This window comes from Rhinopithecus bieti, unplaced genomic scaffold (assembly GCF_001698545.2).
Source record: "Rhinopithecus bieti isolate Rb0 unplaced genomic scaffold, ASM169854v2 scaffold_39273, whole genome shotgun sequence".
In the NCBI taxonomy this organism is placed as follows: domain Eukaryota; kingdom Metazoa; phylum Chordata; class Mammalia; order Primates; family Cercopithecidae; genus Rhinopithecus; species Rhinopithecus bieti.
In genome coordinates this window covers 282,179-299,188 of record NW_016816078.1, presented here as the reverse complement: position 1 = coordinate 299,188, position 17,010 = coordinate 282,179, and the positions used below count along the sequence as shown (strand labels likewise).

General features: G+C 43.7%; 1 long non-coding RNA gene across 2 annotated transcripts in view; it reads right to left on the bottom strand.

Annotated features, from left to right (window-relative positions):
• LOC108516720 (uncharacterized) overlaps positions 1–16,715 on the bottom strand; it is a 96,755-nt gene extending 80,040 nt beyond the window's left edge. For both annotated transcript variants that reach the window (XR_001881916.1, XR_001881917.1), the window contains exon 1: positions 16,645–16,715. This is a non-coding gene — a long non-coding RNA (uncharacterized LOC108516720). The remainder of the gene's footprint in view (positions 1–16,644) is intronic.
• Between the last annotated feature and the right edge of the window lie 295 nt (positions 16,716–17,010).

Sequence of the window (17,010 nt, the reverse complement as noted above, 5' to 3'; positions counted from 1 at the left end):
TTATCTTTTGCTTAAGGCTTGCAATTAATGGCAAAAATTCTGTAGGCACATCATGGTTTAGAAAGATTTAAATGGAAGGATTCTTTTTCCCGTTGTAATATTAAATAATAAAGCTCTTGGCAGAAAAGATAAATCTGAAAGTAATATACTATTCAGGAAATAAGAGAAAAAAATCATTTAAAATCCGAGTTTTAAGTTTTGATAACAAAATAGCAATAATATGCAGTAGAGAAAATAAAGGAAACAAAGAAGCTTATTATCCCCTCTTAATATGTGACACAACCCTTAAAAGCCGGAGACAATGCAAGCTGTATCTTTGAACTCTTCTTTGAGGTATCAGTACCTGTCCAAAGGAGACAAAACCATCAGAAAGACATGGAGAAGGCCAGGCGCAGCGGCTCACACCTGTTATCCCAGTACTTTGGGAGACTAAGGCAGGTGGATCATGAGGTCAGGAGTTCAAGACCAGCCTGACCAACATGGTAAAACCCTGTCTCTACTAAAAATACACAAAAAATTAGCCGGGCGTGGTGGCACACGCCTGTAATCTCAGCTACTCAGGAGGCTGAGGCAGCAGACTCACTTGAACCTGGGAGGTGGACGTTGCAGTGAGCCAAGATCGTGCCACTGCACTCCAGCCTGGGCAACAGAGTGAGACTCCGTCTCAAAAAAAAAAAAAACAAAGACATGCAGAAGCCGGATAATAAAACGGTCACAGGCCAAGGCCAGAGACACATATCTGGGGTCATCTGTCCAGAGAGAGTCACGTTACGTAAGATGCTGTTGACATCTTTTGGCAAAGGCAAAGGGGAATTATCACGGGGGTCCCCTAGTGGGCTGGAAGAGTGATTGATGTTCAGGCGCAGATAACTATGGCTCATTCCAGTGGTTTGTCTCCAATGTTCTCTTTACAAAAATGAAAGCAATCAGGGCAGGGACATTTCCAAAATATATATCTTTCAACAGAAAAGAAAAATTTGTTTAAATGACAGAAATTATTAGAAGATTATAGATGGGAGAAATGGTTTGGTTAAATCTTAAGAGTCTCATTGTTTCAGAATCTTTGAAATGATTTCTAAGAAAACAAATTTGAAAAAGTGATTTTCAACACATTTTAAATAAAGCATGTAGATCCTTGAACACTCAATATGACCACACTGTTGAGTATTCAAAGTAGTGCTGAAAAATAGTATTAGACTGTAAAACTAAAAGCCAGGAGTGAAGGAAAAAATGGAAAAAAATTAAATGTTTTTAAAAGGCAGGCTAAATGCAAGGGGTATATTGGATTGGTGCCTGGATCATCCCTAGTGAATGGCAGCAAGTATCATTTGATCATACACAGAAAGAAAAATAGGCGGTGAGTGGTAGAGGTGAGGAGGGAGAGCTGGCAGTCATGATGACTGCAACACACTTCCCCAGAGAATCATAAGGAAGCTGGAAGCAAAGTCTTCTACACTCCAGCATCCCTGGCTGACCAACTGACAGGTCTTCAAATCTGTAATTCTATACCTTAGTTTGCAAGGCAATCAAAGACTGGACTTCACTCACAATAGTCTTTCAATGTGACTTTTGTCCTACTGGATATGCTATAATAAAATCTAAGTTACAACACAAAGAAAGATATCAAAATGATCACTACAAAGTCCATTTTCTCTGCCAAGATAAGTGGAAGTATATGAAGTCAAATCTGAATCTGCATGGAGGACTAAGAATATGTACAAACACATAAGCCAAGGTGAGGACATAGTGGAGGAGTTAATGGAATGGTGAGCAGTGACCTGGGAATTAGAAGCCGTGGGGCTTGGTCCCAGTGCCATTGGTACCAGTTGTGGGACTTAAGCAGACTGTGGCTTGCTTGGACTTGATGTCGTGTTTGTTAAAATTGTAGGCTGACTCAACATCCCAACAACCCTTCCTGGCTCCTCTTATGGTAACTTTTGCATAAGTGGAAACTGTAGAAAAGAGAACACAAAGCCTCTGACATGTAGATGGCAAGACTTTAATATCACAAACTCAGAGGTTCCAAATAGGCAACAGGCCCTGCAACCTAATCACCATCAGTAGGAAGGACTAGTGGGCTGAGCAAGGTGGCTGACAACTGTAATCCCAGCACTTTGGGAGGCCAAGGCAGGAGGATTGCTTGAGGTCAGGAGTTAAAGAGCTCCCTGGGCAACACAGTGAGATCATGTCTCTACAAAAAATTTTTAAAGTTAGCTGGGAGTAGTGACATATGGAGTTCAAGTAGTGACCCTGGAGTTCAAGGCTGCAATGAGCTATCATCACACCACTGCACTCCAGCCAGGGTGGACAGAGAAAGACCTTGTCCAGGAAAAAAAAAAAAACCCAAAAACAACAAAAAACAAGCAGCAGCAGCAGGAAGAAAAAAGAAGAAAGAAGAAAGAAGAAGAAATCTACACTAACACAAAAGTTGTCAAATTTTGTAGCCTGGTCAACATAGCAAGACCCCATCTCTAGGGGGAAAAAAAATTGCCAGGCATGGTGGCATACACCAGCAGTCTTAGTTACTCAGGAGGCTGAAGCAGAAGGATTGCTTGCGCCCACGAAATAATGGCTGCAATGACCTGAGGTTATGCCACCACCACACTCCAGTCTAGGCGACAGGGTAAGACTTTGGTCTCAAAAAAAAAAAAAACTTGTGGATACAGCTAAAGGAGTACTTGCAAGAAAATGTATGGCTTTAAATTCATTTCTGAGAAAAAAAGGTTAAAAATCAACAAGCTTCCAACTCAAGAAGCTAAAAACCATCAAATTAAATACAGAGAAAGTAGAAGGAAATAAATAAAAGTTAGGTCAAAATCAGTGTATCAAAAGCAGGCAAAAAATAATCAATGAAGCCAAGGGTTGGTTCTTTAAAAACATTAATAAAATTAATTAGCCTGGCATGGTGGCACATGCATGGAATCCCACCTACTCAGTAGTTTGTGGCATGAGAATCGCTTGAAACCAGGAGGTGAAGATTGCAGTGAGCCAAGATCGTGCCACTGCACTCTAGCCTGGGCAACAGAGTGAGACTCTGTCTCACAAAACAACAGTAACAACAAAAGTATAAAATTGACAAAGTCCTTGCTTGTTTGTTCAATGGGGAAAAGGTGGGAAAACAAGATCACCAATATCAGTTATGAAAAAGGGGACATAATTATAGAGAGAAATAATATTATAAACAATTTTTTGCTAGTGAATTTGACAACTTAGATGAAGTGAACAAATTTCTTAAAAACCACAACTTATCAAATTTGACACAAGATAAAATAAGTTCAATTGTATATATCTGAAAGCCATTAAAACATTTAATTTTTAATTTTCAAAATCAGTGTGTGTGTGTGTATGCGTGCATGTGTGTAAAATCTACAGTTTAAAACCCTTCTACAGAGAAACCCAGGCTGAGCGCCAAAAGCTTAGCATTGACTTTAGCCTAAAGTTGTACCTAACCACAGAGGGTCTGCACAGCATTGACTTCATCTTGGCCTCTTGGTACTTGCCTACTCTTCTGGGTTTTTGCCTCATTTCATTACTTGTTTTATTCTGCTGTTCTGCATGCATCATTGTAAGTCACTGTGCAGCATCTTTGTAACAAAGTGAAACACAGTCATGCTATACTTAGAGATACTATAAACACTGTACACTTACAGGCTACACTACATTTATTTTTTAGAATTTATTTCTTAAATAATAGATTAACCTTACTTTGTTATAACTTGTTTAAAACCAATTTTAAAACATTTTGATTCTTATAACACTGAGCCTAAAATACACATTGTACAGCTGTAGAAAAGTATTTCCTTTCTTCATATCTCTATTCTATAAGCCATTTAAAAATTTTTCTATTACTTTCTAAACTTTTTTTTATTAAAAACTAAGACACAAACACATACATCAGCTTCGGTCTACACAGGGTCAGGATCATCAATATCACCATGTTCCATCTCCACATCTTATCCCACTAGAAAATATTCAGGGGAAATAACAGGTTTGGAGCTGTCATCTCCTATGACCACAATGCATCCTTCTGGATTTCTCCTGAAGGACCTCCCTGAGGCTCTTTAGGAAGCGTTGCTATTTTCAGAAATACGTCTTTGGTGGTTTGCTTGGCTTATTTCTTTTTTACATCACAGATTTGCCTGCAAACAGATAATGCACCATGTACATTCCTATTAATGAAAACCTTTCAGTGTTGGGCTCTATGTTTTCAAACTTTTTAAGGAGCTTTCTGAGGTCTACAAAAGCTTCTGCCAAACCTTCACTGTTAATTTTCTTGGGAGTTCTTTTTTCTCTCAGTTTCCTCTTCTCTAGTCTCTTCTTCAGCTATGCATTCCTGTTCCAGTTCCAACAGCTCCTCATTCTTCTCCTCTACATCATCCTCATTCACACCTAGTTGGAGCCGTTTGCTATGACAACCACAGCCTTGGTTTTTGCAACCTCCTCATCCTGGCTAATCCTTTGAAGTCATAGACAAATCTCGAGTATCTTCAACCAGATTCCATTCATACATGCCTTGGTGACCATGCCAAGGTTCTTGATGCAGTCATAGTAAGGGAGGAGACCACCCCTCATATTGTCTTATGCCCAATTTCTGCCTCCAAAGGAAGAAAGTAAAAACTAAAAGGCAGAAATGAAATCCACAGGCAGACAGCCCAGTGCCGGAACCTGGGCCTGGTAGTTAAAGATCGACCCCTGACCTAACTGGTTATGTTATCTATAGATTCCAGCCATTGTATGGAAAAGCATTGTAAAAATCCCTGTCCTGTTCTGTTCCGATCTGATTACCAGTGCATGCAGCCACCAGTCACATACCCCCTGCTTGTTCAATCGATCATGACCCTCTCATGTGGACCCCCTTAGAATTGTGAGCCCTTAAAAGGGACAGCTCACTCGGGGAGCTCGGCTCTTGAGACAGGAGTCTTGCCAATGCTCCCGGCTGAATAAACCCCTTCCTTCTTTAACTCAGTGTCTGAGGAGTTTTGTCTGCGGTTTGTCCTGCTACAATAGATGCTATAATCCTTCTAGAGTTGCATCAGTGTCTTCTCAGCATCTTCCTCAGCCACAGCAATAGTCTAGGCAAAACTCCTTCTCAGGTAGCGGGCCTTAAAGGCACCATAAGTCCTTGGTCCACTGGTTGAATCAGAGAAGTAGTGTTTTGGAAGGAGAAACACCACCTCAATATTGGGATGCAGATCACCAATAAAGGGATTATGTGTGGGAGCATTAAAGGTAAGCACAATCTTGAGAGGTACCGTACGTTCTTCTCCAAACAATGCTGCCAGCTTCATTACTTCCTGCTCTCCCAAAGCATCAACATGTATGTGGTTTTGGGTTTCCATGTGATATGGTTTGGCTGTGTCCCCACCCAAATCTCATCTTGAATTGTAATCCTCATAATCCCCAAGTGTTGAGGGAGAAACCAGGTGGAGATGATTGGATCATGAGGGCGGTTTCCCCCACGCTGTTCTCATGACAGTAAGTGAGTTCTCATGACATCTGATGGTTTTACAAGCATCTCGCATTTCCCTTGCTGGTACTCTCCCTCCTGCTGCCTTGTGAAGAAGGTGTCTGCTTCTGCTTAGCCTTCCATCATGACTGTAAGTTTTCTGAGACCTCCCCAGCCATGTAGAACTGTGAGTCAATTAAACTTCTTTTCTTTAATAAATTACCCAGTCTTGGGTATTTCTTTATAGCAGCATGAGAATGGACTAATAATACACCATGGTACCAATTATGACTGTAATTCTCTATTACTTCTGTGCTCCAGTGCTTACTTCTGTTTGGCTATAATTTTTTTGTTTCCAGTGACTTAATTACTTGGTCTATGACTTAATTACCTTGGATCCAATCACCAGGGGCTGAAGGGGACGATTTCCTTGTACAAATTTGGTTTTTTAGCTCTATCGCATATAGCAGTGCCTCCAGGGAGTGAAAGCACCTTTACAAGAGGAAATCGTGATGGTGAAAGAGATCTGATCTAACCAACCCTCATCTTGCCTTTAACCTCCAAACTGCTCTTAATCATTCCTGGGCTCAGGGTAAGCTAACTTTGGGAGACATCTAGTTTACAGTCTAAATGGTAATGTCTCTTCCCCAAAACTAAACTGCCTTTGTAAAGTTAACGAAAGACAATCAGGTAGAAAGATGAGGGAGCCTGAATTCTGCTCAGGTAAAGATGTGAATGGTTGCCAGCCATTGTTCCAGAGGTCACAAGATTTGAAATTTCTCCAACTACTCCTGCAGGTAACATTACTATTGTAGAACCTAAGACCGGCCTTTTGAGATGTCCTTTCAGGTATTTGCATTTTTGACAACTGACACACTGGGACCATCAACTGGCCTTGTGGCCTCACCTAGAAGTAGACTCAGCACAGCATGCACGGCGACCATTTTCCACACTCCTATGATTGCATCCCCAATAAATCATCAACACCCAAACTATCCTTGTAAAACTGTAGCCTCTGAACTTCCAAGGAGACTGATTAGAGTAATAAAACTCTGGTCTCCCGTTCAGCTGGTTCTGCATGAATTAAACTTTTTCTCTACTGCAATCCCCCTATCTTGATAAATCAGCTCTATCTTGGCAGCTGGCAAGATGAACCCACTGCATGGTTATAGGGGCACCTCCCATAAGGCGGAAGGATTGGGAAAGCGCCCATGTGCATCCACACAGTGGCAGTGTGCCAGGGACTGAGCATGGCACACAGATTCCCTCACATAGAGTCTCAGGTCAAAGTAGGTGTTGGCCCTCGGAGTGGCCGGCCAGGTCCCACACTCACTCGCCCACGTGCTCCCTCCCTCGAGGGGCTGAGTGCAGTAGGCTGAGTAGACCCACCCCTGCTGCAAGTCTGGTAAAGGGGTCGAGACAAATCCTGTGTCAGTAGGGGATCTAATCGATATTGGGCAAATAACTGGAGGGCACAGCTAGGCAAGGGTTTCAGAGCAAGTTGAGGCACAAACAGTTCTGTGAGAAGCACCTGTGGGATCTATTGTCCTGAGAGGGCTGTTTACCCAGAGAAGCCTCCTGGTGTGCTGGGAAGGGGCTAGCCGGCAATCTATTGTTTGGATAAATGGTCATTTAAGAGATTCCTGAAGAAAACAACAAAGTTATTGACTGGTTTTATATAGCCTTATCTTCCTGGACAAGAATTTCCTGGAACAAAGAGTTGAGAAAAGAGAAGAATTTTTATCTGAGGAATGCTAGTCTTTTTAATTATCAGGCCAAGAGAGACATTAACGTAAGATCACAGAAGCCCAGCAAGGAGGTGTGTGCCTGTAGTCCCAGCTACTCGGGAGGCTGAGGCAGGAGGATCACTTGAGCCCAGGAGTTCAAGACCTGCCTGGGCAACACAGCTAGACCCTGTAACATAAAAAATAAAAAAGAACATATAACAAGACCATGGTCACATCCTACTTCCCCCTTGAGCTATGCAATCATCTCTTAAAACTGTTTGCTATTGCCACAAGTACCTATAAATTAACCTAATAATGCTGCAACTGACACTATAACCCACAACCTACAGCTTAGCAATATATAGTCAATCACTAATTAACGTTATTTATGTGAACCCCAAAGAGAGTTCCTGACAAACCACTTTGTATCAGCCCACTCTCTTGTCCCCATTTCCCTTTAAAAATCCACTTGTAATCACTGCTAATTGAAGTGTATATTCAGGGCAACTTGAAACTATGCTCCTGGGTTGCAGTCCTCAAGCTTGGCCCCAATACACTCCCTATTTATGTTAATTTTGCCCCAGCTTCTTCCTTTTAGGTCAACAGAATCAAGTCACATTGAAGTTGGCTTAGTCCTGACAGTCAGGTCATGGCACACCTAAGCATCGATGGTCTGGGCAGAGCTGTGTACTGAGGTCAGGGAAGCAGCTCATGGTACAGCCTTGCAGGCCACGGGCAGGACTTAATTTGGATTTTTTCTGCGCTGTGAGTATTTCAAGCACAGAAGTGATAAGAGTTTGCTAGGGCTGCTGTAACACAGTACCACACACTATGTGGCTTTTTAAAAAGGCATTTATTGTCTCTCAGTGCTGGGAGCAGAAAGTTTAAAAAACAAGCTGTCAACAGGGTTGGTTCTTTGTGAGGGCTGGGAGGAAAACGACACCAAATATTTCACCCCAAAATAGACTTCTTTGACATGTTTCAAAATGGCTATTCAGAAGGCCTGTAAACACAATAATTGCCCTGCAAATCTAGTCTCCCCTTTTGAGTTGGGGGTGGTGGGGAGGAGGTTTGCATCTGCAGAGGAAATAAACAACAGCTGTAAGAAGGCTTTCTCAGCCCCCCTGGTCCGGATCTAGGAAAGATGACCTGAGAGTCTCAAATCTTTCGAATCTGACAAACACTTCCCCCCGCCTACCTACCTTCTATTCTTCCCGAGGGCTGCTACCTTGGTTTCCTCTGCATAACAAGACTGCCTTGGTCTCCTCTTCTCTCCCTCCCATAACCTGTTTTGCTAGGACCCAAGTCCCCATTCTTTCTGTAACCTCAAGATGGTATAAAAGCATCAACCGGCCTGAAGCGGTGGCTCATGCCTGTCATTTCGGCACTTTGGGAGGCCGAGGCAGGCAGATAATTTGAGGTTAGGAATCTGAGACCAGCCTGGCCAACATGGTGAAACCCTAAAAACACAAAAATTAGCTGGGCGCGGTGGCGCATGCCAGTAGTCCCAGCTACTTGGGAGGCTGAGGTGGGAGAATCGCTTGAACCCAGGAGGCAGAGGTTGCAGTGAGCCAAGACCGTGCCACCGCACTCAGGCCTGGGCGACAGAGCCTGAAGACTCCGTCTCCAAAAAACAAAAAAACAAAAAAAAAGCATCGTCTACCTGGCCATTTGAGTTTTTCATATTTTGTATGACTTCTGTGCCTGAATGCATGTTAATAAACATGCCTTTTTTTCCTTGTTGATCTGTCTATTCCAAGTGGTGTTTTTGTTTTGAGATGGAGTCTCGCTCTGTCACCAGGCTGGAGTGCAGTGGCGTGATCTCAGCTCACTGCAACATCTGCCTCCCGGCTTCAAGCGATTCCCCTGCCTCAGCCTGCCAAGTAGCTGGGATTACAGGCACATGCCATCACGCCTGGCTAATTTTTTGTATTTTAGTAGAGACGGGGTTTCACCATGTTGGCCAAGATGGTCTTGATCTCCTGACCTTGTAATCTGCGTGCCTCAGCCTTCCAACCCAGTTTGCTTTATAGGATCAAATCAGTGAAGTCTGAGGGGTAAAAATAAACTTGCCTATAGAGGGAAGGATCTGTTCCAGGCCTCTCTCCTTGGCTTGTGGACAGCCTTCTCCCTGCAGCTCTTCACACCATCTTCCCCTACATGTCTGTGTCCAAATGTCCTCTTCTCAGAAGGATTAGAGCCCATCCCAATGACCTAACGAACTAATTTTATTTGGGGTACCTCTGTGGAGACCATAGCCAAATAAGGTCATGTGCTAAAGCAGGCCAGGGGGCTAGTACTTCACCATATGAGTTTGGGCTTTATAACATTGTGCCATTGTGCTTAAAAGACTATTTTCAAAAACAATAGAAAATTTAGGAAAAGTGGCATTGTTTTACTTTCTTATTTTTTCAAATCTTTTTAATGTGGCTTAATGAAACACAGTGCTTCTGCATTCAATCTGCTGCCATGTTTTGTGTTTTGTTGTTGTTGTTGTCGTTGTTTTTGGCTGAAGTGTATAAAGAAAATCCAGCCTTATATAGATTTGTGATTGGCAAAAGGGTTTTTTTGGGGGCTGCGGGGGAACAGGGTCTCACTCTGTCCTCTAGGCTGGAGTACAGTGGTGTGATCTCAACTCACTGCAGCCTCCTGGGCTCAGGTGACCCTCCTACGTTAGCCTCCGGAGTAGCTAGATGAGGCTACAGGTATGCACCACCACGTATGGCTAATGTTTGTATTTTTTGTGGTGAAACATGGGGTTTCACCATGTTACCTAGGGTGGTCTCAAACTCCTGGGTTCAAACAATCTGCCCACCTCGGCCTCCCACAGTGCTGGGATTATATGCATGAGCTACCGGTAGTACCCGGTCTGGAAGGGGTATTTTTATAGACTTTTCAGATAATATGACTATCCTTTCATATTACACTCAAACTCAGGAACTGGTGATTGCTTAAAGGTTAGCAGCCATGTAAAGTTTGAAATTACATCAATGAAATTTTTGTAGTCAAATTAAAACCCATTGGTATATCTTGTGCTTGCAAGAGCCATTTACCCATTCATCATTTTTAAATATCATGCATTACTTTAAAACATTGGTTTACTGCATTGTGCCAACTTTCCAAATTCTGACACATTTCATGATACAGTATTGAAAAATCACAATGGTTGCTACTACCACAGATTTCATGAAAAAAGTTTTCAAGAAGACAGTGTGGCAATTCCCTCAAAGGATCAGAACGTAGGGGAAATCCATTTGACCCCAGTCATTCCCATACTGAAGGTATATACCCAAAGGATTCAATAAATCATGTGCTATAAAGACACATGCAACAGACAGTATGTTTACTGCAGCAGCTATTCACAATAGCAAAGACTTGGAACCAACCCAAATGTGCCTCAATGCATACACTGCGATAAGAAAATGTGGCACATATATAGCCATGGGAGTACGATGCAGCCAAAAAAGGAGAGTTCATGTACTTTGTAGGGACATGGATGAGGCTGGAAAACCATCATTCTCAGCAAACCTATCAACAAGGCCAAATTAACAAAACACGCCGCATGTTCTCAACTCATAGGTGGAAACGGAACAATGAGAAGACACCGGACACAGGAAGGGGAATCATCGACACAAGTGGCCTGTCGTGGGGTCGGGGCAGGGCGCGGGAGGGATAGCATTAGGAGAATATACCTAGGTGTGAAATTGACGAGTTTAATGAGGTACAGCACACCAACATGGGCCCATGGTAGTACATAGTAACAAACCTGACCTGCACATTGTGCACATGTACCCTAGAACTTAAAGACAAAAAAAAAAAAAAAAAGAAAGAAAGAAAGAAAAAAGTCTTCTAGAATTGAGAGGGTGTCAAGCTCATAGAGCAACATATGTTTTCCAAGATTCAAGTTTTCACTTGAAAGCTTCAATTTTATTGTTGGCAACATTACCCACTGTTTTCTTTTGAAGTGAATGTTTTTGAAAAAAAAGTCTGCCAGACTCACCAGTTTATCTGATAGTTATTCTTTCAAGCAAAAGTGATGTTCCATGAAAAAGTCAGCTCTCAACTTGCAGCTCAGAGGTCGTTTCCTACAGGGGAGCTATTGAGCTTTGGTATGCATCCCATGTGTTTCATGCAAGTTCCGTTTAGTCACATGGAGTATTCACAAGATGCGTACTCCACAGTGGAGACCTAATAAAATTGACTTTTTTTATTTTTTGCTACCACATTGAGACTATTCTCAAGTGAAGTGTTTTTGCCATGATCACATGGCAATGAAGAACATGATGGTCACTAGTGGGTACCTTTCTGTGTCATTGCCTTACTTCCAGTGAGGTGTCAGTGGATTTACCTACCCCCGCTTTTGCATTGCCACTGCAAATCTAATAGTGAAAAGGCAAATGATGTCTCAGTATCACTGTGAAAACATTTTTCCCTCACACCACCTGAAAGGGTCTTGAGGAGCCTGAAGTCTTCAAGGTCCACACTTCAAAAAAAAACACAGCCCTAGACTGATGGTGGCCCATTACGGGTGGGGTCAGCTTTCCCCCAGATCACATGGGCTCTGCTGGGAGGGGTGGCTGTCTGTATGACCATCATCGTCACCTCAAGGAGGGAAGGGGCAAAGGACTGCCAAGCATCTACTGCATAAGTAGATAGCTGTAACCTCTGGGTAAGAAAATGGGACTGGGTGCGGCATGAGGGAAATGTCCACATTTTATTCAATATTCAAAACACAGTATTGTTTACACTTTTTATAACAGGAATGCCTTCTTGTTTTATCTGTGCAAATAGCAAAACAAAAGCATGAACGGGAACTGACCAAAGTTTTATTTAGTTTTTACAGAAACAGGATCATAGTGCATGTATTATCCAGCAACTTGCTTTGTCACCTAGTGTCCTGGAGATCTGTCCACGACTATGCATTTAGGGCTACTTAGTCCTGTCCAACTGCTGCATACCATTTCACGTTATCAGTACTGTGTATCCACAGAGCCATTCTGCTAATGATGTGCACTTAGGGAGATTGACTAATCAAAAAGGTATCTGGGCCGGGCGCGGTGGCTCAAGCCTGTAATCCTAGCACTTTGGGAGGCCGAGACGGGCGGATCGCGAGGTCAGGAGATCGAGACCATCCTGGCTAACACGGTGAAACCCCGTCTCTACTGAAAACTACAAAAAACTAGCCGGGCGAGGTGGCGGCGCCTGTAGTCCCAGCTACTCGGGAGGCTGAGGCAGGAGAATGGCGTGAACCCGGGAGGCGGAGCTTGCAGTGAGCTGAGATCCGGCCACTGCACTCCAGCCTGGGTGACAGAGCGAGACTCCGTCTAAAAAAAAAAAAAAAAAAAGGTATCTGTCTGTATTAGGCTGTCCTTGCATTGCTATAAAGAAATACTGGAGACTGGATAATTTACAAAGAAAAGTGGTTTAATTGGCTCACAGTTTTGCTGGCTGTACAGGAAGCATACTGCTGGTATCTGCTCAGCTTCCGGGGAGGCCTCAGGAAACGTAAAATCATGGTGAAAGGCGAAAGAAGAGCAGGAGCGAGAGTGAGGTGAGCGGGGAGGTGCTACATGATTTTCTTTTCTTTTCTTTTTGAGACAGAGTCTCGCTCTGTTGCCCAGGCTGGAGTGCAGTGGTGCAATCTTGGCTCACTGCAACCTCCGCCTCCCGGGTTCATGCCATTCTCCTGCCTCAGCCTCCTGAGTAGCTAGGACTACAGGCGCCTACCACCACACCGGGCTGATTTTTGTAATTTTAGTAGAGACAGGGTTTCACCTTGTTAGCCAGGATGGTCTCGATTTCCTGACCTCGTGATCCGCCCGCCTCAGTCTCCCAAAGTGCTGGGATTACAGCTGGGAGCCACTGCGCCCAGTCTGCTACAAAATTTTCAACCACCAGATCTCGCGAGAATCACTCACTATCCTGAGGACAAGTACCAAGAGGGATGGTGATAACTATTCATGAGAAAACTGCCCCCATGATCCAATCGCCTGGCACCAGGCCCCACCTCCAACACTGGAGGTTAAGACTGATAATGAGATTTGGGTGGGAACACAGATCCAAACCATATGGCTGTCCACTCTTAGAACATACTGTCAAATGTCCTTCCAAGAACGCTGTGCATGAGGGATTCATTTTTCTCTCCATACATAGTCACCATCAAAGGCTAAGCCACTATCATCCTTTCTAGCTGGGAGTCTAGCTATAGCCTCCAAACTGTTTAAAATGTGCTCTCCACAATGCCTGAACAACTTTTAAAAAGATCAAATATAAGCACGTCACTCCTCTCCTTAAAATCTCAGTAGCTTCCTTGTCCTTTGGGATAAACTCTAAAATCTTTACGTGTCTCCCAAGACCCTGCTGTCATCTGGTTCTTGCCTATCTTTCCAGACTCAATCCCTACCATCCTTGTCTCCTTTCCTTACCCCAATTATTTCTGTAAAAACAATCTTCGAATGGAGGCATGCATATCGCTGAGAATATGGACACACGTGGTCATGAGGGATTCAGTTTTTCAGATCCCAACTCTTCTAAAAGTTATCTGACTGAGGACTCCTGGAGTCCAGGCCCACCCAGCACTTCACAATGGCTCCTCTCCCACCTGGCACATCCCAGATCTTACTACATGGTGCTGCCCTGCTGAGGTAGAAAGGTATAATAACCCTGAGGACACCAACAGAGAAAATTTATTTTAATGAAGGGACCATTAAGAGATACATTTCTAGTAAAACTTTTTTTTTTTTTTTTTTTTGCCTACAGTTCCTTGTCAGATTTTGTGAAACACAATGATTAAACTGTGTATTGCTAATAACAGTAACAGTTCAATCCAGAAGAAAATTTGCTTCTTAGAACCCTAATGATACAGTCTGATCAATAAAAAACTTTAAAGGATAGAGCATATTCACTTACGACAGAATCCTGTGGTAGAATCGAAATAAAATATTTTCAGGGAGAAAATGATCAATGCAAAATTTTCAACTGGTCCAAGGCTTCAGTATTTTTGAAATGAACGATGGGGTGGATATTAAATCACTATAGTATTTATAACTCACTGCATACATTTAAACATTTTCTGTCATCACTTTATCTTCAAAACATCATTCACAACTCATCACAACTTCTTTCGTAACTACTTAAATTTATAATTAAAAGCCTTTTAAAATTTATCATTAAAAGCCCCCTCCTTTTTTTGAGACAGGGTCTTTCTCTTTCACTCATGCTGGATTGCAGTGACGTGATCACGGCTCATAGCAGCTTTGAACTCCTGGGCTCAAGCAATCCTCCCAACTCAGCCTCCTGGGTAGCTGGGGCTACAGGCATGAACAATCACATCCAGCTAATTAAAAAATATATATTTGTAGAGATCTCACTCTACAGATCGTTTAAGTGATCCTTCCTCCTTGGCCTCCTAAAGTGCTGGAATTACAGATATGGGCCACCATGCCCAGCTGATAAAAACATTTAAATATCAATTTAAGAATTGTGTGATAGGAATACACAGCATTCTTTCAAGGGGCATCTCAACAAATTTTAAAAAGAACATCATGGCCCACTCCAGTGCTAAGCATGAGAATATGGTGTTTTCTCAGCTTCAGGCGTTTAAATGTACCATTCTCCCGTGGAAGGCCCACTAAGTCCCTCAAGCTTCACCTGAAATACCATTTCACCTGAGAAGTCTTCCTTGTCTCCAGACTAAATTGATTGCCTTGATACATGCTCCCACAGAACCATGAAGGTCCCCTTTTCATCCCACAGGGAACTCCTTGTTAAATGTTGTACAAGGAAGGCATAGACAGACTTCATCTTTCACTGTTCCACTGGTGCCCAGCAGGGTATGCAGAGGAGGAGGTCGGCTGTGCTCTGAAAGAAGCACCATTCCAGTAGAGGGGTGGAAAAGGTCATCAGACTGCAAGGGCTCAACAAAAGTACAAGGTAAGGAGGCAGAGGGTGTAGGCTGATTATCAACTAAGAGGTATGCACTGAAAAGGGAGAAAAAAAAAACAGAAAAACAGAGCCGGGTAGTGGCAGAAAGAGAGGGTGGATCTGTGACTGTTCACAGGAAGAGAGGAGGGGGCGCAGCACAGAGAATAACTGATAAGTCAGGAGCTGGGTTTGGAGATAAAGAGGGAGCAAGAGAAAGTTCTGTGTTTTCATGCCAAACATTGAACAAAACTTTACAACTTGGTGATTAACACCTGGGGTGATTCACAGTAACAAATTTACACATAAACACATATTTATTGACTTTGTACATAGCAATCCTAACATGAACACAGAACCTGCTTTATCTTTTCACACACTGTTCTAGTGTAGGGATGTCTGGTCTCAGTTAAAGAAAGCATAAGGAGCATGAGTTGTGCACATTGTCCACACCCGTGACTTTTTCCCTCCGGTACTAAACCTAGTGCTTCTTACAGTACAGGGCAATGACAGCCACAGAAAGGAAGAGAAGCTCTTTCTATTGCGTAATGCTTCCTGCTGGCCTTCAAATACTTGTTACTTGAGAGATCTCTATTCACCTGGCTTTGTCCCCAAAAGTCACCATCTACCAATGATGTTGTAACTTGATGTTAATCATGTATAAAGAAAGTAGCTACCATCCTGGTCCCGATTAGAACTTTCCACTGAAATGCCGTCCTGCCTAAAGGTAGCACAAGTTTCCATTATGGTGGTGGTTGGGGGGGGGGGTGGAATATATATATATATGGTAAAGCATTTGGCATTCTTTTAAAGTACAACTATCCTTGAAAAGGGTTACATATTAAACCATTTTTACTGCAGCCAAAGGGGAGGAGAAAGATCCAGAAGGCCTGTGGATCTGCTTTAACATCAATAAAACAGCTATCCAGCCTTCCTAGCTTCTAGTGAAGGCTACAAAAGTATGAATTTTATGGATTCTATACGTGCACGCAAGTACTTTTATTACTACAAAAAAAAAAAAAAAAGAGGCTCCTTATTAAAAAAAAAAATCAGAAACAAGTCCAACAGGCTCTGAGGAAATGAAGCAAGAGTGAATTCTGAAAAGGTCTAATAAACAGTATGGAAATATACTTGCGGGGTGGTTCTTCCGCTATGCATAAACATGTAATTATCATCATTACTGTGATGGGAAAAACACGGACCCTAATTCTGAAACGCCCTGGTAGAGAGAGACGGGCAGGAGGGGCTGCTGCGCACTCAGAGGGGAGGCTGAGGAGGCGGCGTCCCCTTGCTAAGGATTGGCAGTGAGCAGATGGGGACACCCGAGCTGCCCTTCGACCTGGGCCCAGGTGCCTGCAAGACTGGGACCTCTGATAATCCTAACACCCCCTTTCTCACTGCTCTAATTGCGTACATCCCGGCGCCCAGGGGCCTGTGAGCAGCAGGTGTGCGTTCCAGGCACCTCCAGCGCCCCTTAAACCTGCCCGCGCGCACGTCCGGCCGAGGGAGCAGAACAAGAGTCACCCGAACCCTCCTCCAGCCCGCACCCACCTTCACCTAGCTCCGCCAGTCGCCACCTCCCTTCCAGCGTCCGCAGCCTGCCCAGCTGGGGAGCATGCGCAGTGGCCGGAGCTGGTTTGCCCGCGCTCCTGGTAGGTAGCTGTACTTTAACTGTCTGCCCAAATCAACCAATCAAGAGGCGTGTTATTGCCGCCGACGGGGACCTATGGCAACGGATGACCAATCAGAAGGCGCGTTATTGCCGCGGAGCCCCTCCCCCGGCAGGGGGATGTGGCGATGGGTGAGGGTCATGGGGTGTGAGCATCCCTGAGCTGTCGATCCGGGAGGGCCGCGGGTTCCCTTGCCTGGCCGCCGCGAGCAGCGCACGCAGCCCCGCACTCGCCTACCCGGCCCCCG